This window comes from Balaenoptera borealis (assembly GCF_965194805.1).
Source record: "Balaenoptera borealis genome assembly, chromosome: 2".
Classification (NCBI taxonomy): Eukaryota; Metazoa; Chordata; class Mammalia; order Artiodactyla; family Balaenopteridae; genus Balaenoptera; species Balaenoptera borealis.
In genome coordinates, this window is record NC_138867.1 from 21412905 (window position 1) to 21420223 (window position 7319).

The following is a 7319-nucleotide window of genomic DNA, read 5'->3' on the forward strand; positions in this document are numbered from 1 at the left end:
AATGAACAACTAATCATTTAACATGAGTGATGTTTATTCTTCTCCCTTCCCAAATTTCTGCCCCTTTACTGATGGCCTTTTATTTCCTAGAGGAATAAAGACTAGTGTCAGGGTTCCCAAAAACAAATAGCGCTCATGTTTGTTTGTTTTTTAAATTTTTTATTTTAGTAAAGTTGCTCAGTTAGGACAGGCAGAGCCAGAGAGAAAGTCGTCATGCATTATTTTATTGAAGATAGGTTTTTACATGAGTTTCAGCTCAGGAATTAGCAATTTTTCAAAAGAGAACACCATATTGCCACCAAAATGGGCTTCAATTTTTTGTGAAGTTAAGTTAAATATACAAAAATAGGAATTAATAGGGCAGATGGAGCATAACTCCCTCATTCACACAAATTTCATTACATATGAATATTTCCAATCATTTCAGTGCATGATAGTGAGATGAAGGTTTATTATCGTACCAGGTATTTTGATGCATGTTGGGAAGAGGAAGAGTTGAAGTGATTGATATTTGAAGTAGAGCCAGTCAAAGAAACCACAGTCCAGATCATTTGCAGGAGGTGTTTTTAAGACATACAGAAATAGAAGAAGAAAATATTTGAGCTGAGGTGCCAGCCTTTTTGGCCTGTCCCTATATCACAAATAAAACTTGCTAATCATCGCACCATGCTTGCAAACATAGAAACCTTTGTCACACTCCCAGGCTGGGCAGAGACCTGCTGCATAAGTGTGTCAACACAACTGCTGAAGAAATTTACATAGTTCCCCATGTTAAACCTTTTAAGTTTTGACTAATAAATACGAATGGACAAGGGAGAATTACCAGATATTTAAGGGACACAGAAGTACAAATTTAAAAATAAAACAACTCAAATGACACATGCAGAATAGCTTTCACAATGCAGAGAAAAATCAGGAAATATAAAATAATTTAAAAGAATTCAAATTAGTAGCTTCAGAAAGATTCATGAAGACATTGGATATATAAAAATGGAATAAGCTGTTATGAAAAGGAGAAAGGAGAGACTATGAACAAGTTCTTAGATATTGAAAATACGATTGCTTAAATAAAATATTTAATAGAAGGGCTAGACGAAAAAAATCGAGGAAATCTCCCAACTGTAAAACAAAAAAGAAACAGAGTTTAGTAATAAGAAGGAAACATTGAGAAACCTGAATCATTAATTTAGGAAGTTTAACATTTATATAAAAGGAATTGCAGAAAGGGAGAACAGAGGAAAGGAGAAATTTATCAAAGAAATGATAAAAGCAACTTTCCCAGAAGTAAGGCACAAACCTTGACTTGAAATTGTAAGAGCTCACCTAATGCCTACCAGAATAGATCAGACAAAAGATATACAAAGGAAAATAAAATACTGTAACTTGAAGAAGCCTGGAAAAATTTCAGAATTATAGAAAATGTTCAAAACTTTTGTGTATTTCACGTATTCATTTGTTCATCTATCATTAATGAATGACATACCTTGGCTATAAAATGGTGAATAAGAGAGGAAAAACCTCTCTATATTGAATATTATGCTTTATTTTAAAAGCAAGAAATGCATGTAAACAAAAATATAGTATACTTGCCTTAGAAGGCTAGGACTGCCATAAGAGAATCCCAAAGAGTTTAAACAACAGAAATTAATTATCTCACAGTTCTGGAGGTTGGAGTATCAAGATCAAGGTGTTGGCACCATTGCTTTCTGGTGAGGGCTCTCTTCCTGACTCCTAGATGGCTGCCTTCTCATTGTGTCCTCACATGGCCTTTTCTCTGTGTGCAAAATCCTAGTGTCTCTTTCTCTTCTTACGTCAGTCCCATTGGATTAGGGACCCACCCTTACAACCATATTTAAACTTAATTACCTTCTTAAAGACTCTTTTTCCAAATTTAGTCCCATTGGGGGTTAGACCTTCAACTTAAGAGTTTTGGGGGAACACAATTCAGTCCATAACAGTAATATCAGTTTTGATGAAGCAAAATAAAACATGGAATGGGATGGGGGAAAATGTGTTGGCAAACACTTTATGTAGAGTCAAAATTAAAACCCTCTACAGTGAGGGGAGATTTGAGTGGAAGTTTGGAGGAGGTGGGACAGATGAAGATATGAGGACAAGAGTATTCTACACAGAAGAAGCAATAAGTGCAAAAGCCAGGGGAAGAATGAGCTTAATTGTTAGAAGAAGAGAAAGGGAGCAAGAAGGTTTAAAATGGTGGAGACGGAGAGTGGTAGTGATGTTGGTGGTTCTGCGGCCAGCAGTAACAAAGAAAGGACTTGTAGGCCAAGGTGAAGGATTTGTATTTCAGTTGACATATAATGGAGGAATCATTACAGGACTTGGACTAGAAAGCATCATCATCTATGTTGTATTCTTTCAAAGTTCACTTTAGTTGCTTTATGAACAACAGACTATAGGGATGGAGTGAAAGTAAAGAGACTTGCAAGAAAATAATTTTAATAATTCATATGAGAGGACAAATATAGGATGCAAAGATAATTCAAGAAATAGAAGAGACTTAAAGAATTCTAATTAGTAGCTGCAGAGAGATTTGGGACCATATTGTATCCATCGAAGAAAATTTTTAAAAACCCACAATTAAAAGCAGCAATGAGGGCTTTCCTGGTGGCGCAGTGGTTGAGAATCTGCCTGCTAATGCAGGGCACACGGGTTCGAGCCCTGGTCTGGGAAGATCCCACATGCCGCGGAGCGGCTGGGCCCGTGAGCCACAACTGCCGAGCCTGCGCGTCTGGAGCCTGTGCCCCGCAACGGGAGGGGCCGCGATAGTGAAAGGCCCGCGCACCGCGATGAGGAGCGGTCCCCGCACCGCGATGAAGAGTGGCCCCCACTTGCCGTAACTAGAGAAAGCCCTCGCACGAACCGAAGACCCAACACAGCGAAGAATAAATAAATAAATAAATAAAGTAGCTATAAAACTGTATTAAAAATAAACAAAAGTAGTAAATAAAAAAAAAAAAAAAAGCAGCAATGAGAGGCTGAAAAATAGTTCTTGGAAATTGAGAATAAGTCTAACTAAATACATCCTCCACTGTTGCAACAGAAAGAGAAAAGACACTGGGGAAGGCATATGGACTTTACCATGATGCAGAAATGACTATCACATTTCTCATTTGGAAGAGAATGGTAAGAATCATGTACTAGTCTCTGTTCCAGAATATATACCATGTCCTCCTAGTTAGATGTAAAAGAGTTCATTGTAAGACCAAGGAACTTTACCCACCTCTATTTATTCATTTTGTTTCATTGCAGATAAATCCTTTTGTTCTTGTATTGTTTGGTTTAGTTTGGTCAATCTGGCTGGCCCAGGTTTATTTACTAGATTGAGCAAGCATAGATTCCTTTTTACCTTTTTACCATTTTGACAAGGTTTTTTTTTTTTTTTTAATTTTGTTGAATGGTGATTCATGTCCTTGAAAATCTTAGCTTATTGCCTGTTGATTTTGCTTTTGGAAAATCTGTTTGTTAACAGACAAATTCAGAAATATTACTAGGTCATTCTAGTCAAATACCCAGGTCTGCTTAAGAAGAGTGTGAGGACTAGGCTACTTTTTCATGGCATCATCTCTTAACAGTTCTTGAGTATTCTGTCAGCTCATTTTACTACTTCTCAGTTTATTCCTAAAGTACTAAGTAGTAATTTGGAAAACGCTTTTTTTTACACAGGGAGCTTTCAGACTCAGGGAAGTGTGTTACAATATAAATAGATAACCAGGGCTATATATGGATCTGAGGCTACATCAAAAATTGTTTTACAACATTAGAGTTTCCCAGACTTTTGAAATTTTAGGGTGAAGATTCTAAGTCATTCTTTAGATTAGAGACCAGCATACTGAGACCAGAATAATGTGGAAGGGTGGAATCAAAGCATCATAAGAGTTTGGATTTTCTTTAGAAGAATTTCTCTAAACCTAAGCAAGTTATTCTCCATAAAATTTCTGTCCTTTATGATAATGGCCTTCCATTTCTACCATGACACAATAGATTCTCTCTTTCTCTCTAATAGAAAAACCTTCCTACACATGCATAATTATTATGATAATAATGACATTGAAAGAGAGTCTGCCTTCCTTGAACATGAACATACTCAAAGCAGAGAGAAAAAGTAAGTTTTTTCCCTTGGAATATTTCTTTCCACCTGGACTAAGAAGAGCTTAAGCTGGCTGTCTCTGAAGCTTCAGATGTTAACACACACATTTCAGCCTGCTGATCACCCATCATTTTTAGCATTAGCAATAGTAATAGAGTATTTGATGTTAAGGACAGCTAATATGGATTAATTTCTTAAATTATAATTGCAGTCATCTTCTCTCATATTGTATACAATTGTATAGAACCTTCCAGAAATCTTTGGGTTAACACGCTTTACGATTTGTTTACAGACAGGAAACAGTTTTGCCTGATCATCTTAATTAGACCAGTTACATTTGACTTTTGGACTGCATCGTGTTATTTGTATCAGAGCAACTTCATACCCCTATATCCGGGTCTGTTGATATTCCTTCTAATATACTATGTTATCACTTTGGGGAAGTTTAAATAGAAGACTCCAGAGTCCCCTCACCATGACAAAAGAGAGAAGACTGTCCTTGACTAGATGTAGACAATGTAGAAAAGTCTAGAGCATAATAAGACTTGATACATAATGTAAAGTAATGAGATCGAATTCAAAGATTAAGAATGTCCAGAGGCTAATTTTGTTCAGAGGGGCACACTTACTAGATATCTGAGACAAGAATCAGAAAAAAAAAAAAAAATCTCAGAAAGGTGAAACAAAATTGGAGGAGGAATATCACATAGTTAATTCCAACTTCAGAATTCTGGAAACAAGTGTCATTTAGAGGGAAAGAAAGTTCCCAGTGATTTAAGAAGTGGTTGGTTGTGGCAAGATGGCTTTAAAATTTGAAAATGATTTATTTTCCTTTTCTCAAAGTATATTCATTATCAAGACATGACATTTATATTAAGAAATGCACAAAACGCTGCCAACATATTTACAACATGGCAGTACCAATATTTACTTCCAGCAGGAGTTTATGAGAGTTCAGATTTCTCCTTATTTGTTAGGTTTTTTTTTTTTCAGTTTTCGTTATTCTAGTAGTTGTGCAGTCATATTTCATTTGAGGTTGAGTTTGCGTTTTCCTAATACCTAATGATTCTGAGCACCTTTCGTATTTTCATTGGCCATTTGGATTTTTATTTGGTGAAGGTCATGTTCAATTTTTTGGCTTATTTCTTATTGTATCATCTGTCTTTTTCTTACATTTTTGTAGGAGGTCTCTATACATTCTGTATGTAAGAAAGTATAATTTATCAATACATTCCTTTATCTTTTATTTATGCTTTTGTGCTCTTGTTAAATGAATCTTACCCCACCCCAGTTTACAAGGATAGTGTATGTCTTGTTCTAGAAGATTTATTGCTTTAGCTTTTGCATTTAGGCCTAAAATCTGCCTGGATTTTTTGTTTGGTTTAAGTATAGATCAAAATTTATTAATTAATTTATTATTTATTTAGTTGTTTTCCCATCAGAATGTATAATCAAACTTGCATCATTTATTTCAAAGTCTATTTAGTTTTTCCACCTGGGCCCCTTCTCTTTGGTAGAATTGGACCATATGTTTACTTCCCCAGCACCACAGAACTGTGAAAAATACTGCTTAAGTTTCTGCTTTCTGCTTAGCCTCTGGGTTTCCTGCTCATGACCTTAACTCTCATGATACTCTTTAGTTTAAACTATTAAGTCTTCTTTGGGTAAAACAATCAATCTCAGCAGTGTACGTTTCCCAAGTACAATTGAACCTTGATTAAGAGTGCTGGGATATTTGATGCCCATTGAAATCTGGGGGAAAATGTCAATGAGCTTAATATGTGAATATTATATATAAAATGAAGCTACATTTATTTGCAATTTAACCTTTTTCTTAATTAAACTCATTCAATTTGATAGCTCTCAAATTAAAAAAAAAGTCTAAAAATATGTTATTAATGGTAACCTTAATGCCAGTAATTACTCAGTTTTAACAAATCCAGAGAAGTAATAAGTAGTACAAAAATTATGAGTCCAAAACTGTGTTTAAAAGTTACTTTTTGGTATGGTCTGAATTTTTTTGTCCTCCTTAAATTCATTATGTGGAAATCCTAACCCTCAAAGTAGATGTATTAGGAGATGGGGGCCTTTGGGATATGTTTAGTTCGTAAGAGCAAAGACTTCATGAATGGAATTAGTGCCTTTGTAAAAGAAGCTCAAGAGAGGTCCCTTCCCCCTTCCACCATGTTAGGACACAACAAGATGGTGACCACTATGAACTAGGAAGAGGGCCCTCACCAGAACACAGCCATGTAGGTAGATCATTCCCTAATCTTTGGACTGTACAGCTAGGGCTGTGGACTTCAGACATTCTCCAGATTGTGCTTTCTCTGAGTCACATTAGCTCTTATACACATAAGTATACAGAGATCCAAGGCAAGAGATGGTGAAATAAGACTAAAGTTTTAAAAATAGTATTAAGTATGTTTTTTGTCTCTAATCTTCTATCTTCTGGATTCTGATTTTTGATTGCTGTGTTTTCTTTCATTAATCCTGCTTGAGGTTCATAATGTGTCTGTTATCTGTAGCATGATGTCTTTTATCAATTTTAGAAATTTCTCAGATATTGATTCTTCCTCATTCTCTCTCTCTTATCCTTAAGTTTCAATTACATATCTTAAATTTCTTCATCATATCCCCTATGTTTCCTGTCCTTTCCTCTATGTTCCCCATCCATTATTTCCTTCTGACCTCTCTCCAATTTGCCAACTTTCTTATATCTACTTATTCCACTGAGATCTTAATTTCAGTTTTTATATATTTAGTTCTAGAATTTTTTGTGTTTAAAATTTATTTTTCAATGGATTGTCATTACAATTATGGATGTTACATAATTAGTCAAAACCATTTGAACATATATTATAAGTATTGGTAGTTACTAAACATGAAAAAATAATTATAACAGCAACTCTTTTTTTTAACACTTGTTTTTCTTTTTACTTCTTTATTGGAGTAAAACGGCTTTACAATGTTGTGTTAATTTCTGCTGTATAACAAAGTGAATCAGCTATAAGTATACATATATCCCCATATCCCCTCCCTCTTGCATCTCCCTCACACCCTCCTTATCCCACCCCTCTAGGTGGTCACAAAGCACCAAGCTGATCTCCCTGTGCTATGTGGCTGCTTCCCACTAGCTATCTATTTTATATTTGGTAGTGTATATATGTCAATGCAACTCTCTCACTTCGTCCAATCTTACCCTTCCCCA